Genomic DNA, 432 nt, shown 5'->3' with positions numbered 1-432 from the left:
TTTTATCAATTTAATTTTTTGAGATTTTTATTTTATTTCCTTTTTATATCTTTTTTTATAATTTTCTTATTTTTTAATAATGTGTTTTCTTAGTTTTATATTTTTTTTTCAATCACCTTTTTTATTTAATTCATATTTTTTTATTTATCAATTTAATTTTTTTTCACCTAACTTTATTACTATCACACAGAAAAAAAACAATCCCCTGTGTGATAGCAATTGGAGGTGACAGGTTCTCTTTATTAACCCTGTCACCTCCAATACAGGAGTTATAGCACAGTGCTAGAACTCCTGTATTGGAGGTGACAGGTTCAATGCTGGAACTCCTGTGACAGGTGAGAAAGAAGAGCACAGCTCTCGCCTCCCACTGTCGACACGGAGCGGCAGGGTTAGTTTTAACCCTGCCGCTCACTGCAGTGAGGAGACTGACAC

This window comes from Nanorana parkeri, unplaced genomic scaffold (genome assembly GCF_000935625.1).
Source record: "Nanorana parkeri isolate BGI_ZX_2015 unplaced genomic scaffold, ASM93562v1 scaffold2909, whole genome shotgun sequence".
NCBI lineage: Eukaryota > Metazoa > Chordata > Amphibia > Anura > Dicroglossidae > Nanorana > Nanorana parkeri.
This window is presented reverse-complemented; position numbering follows the sequence as displayed.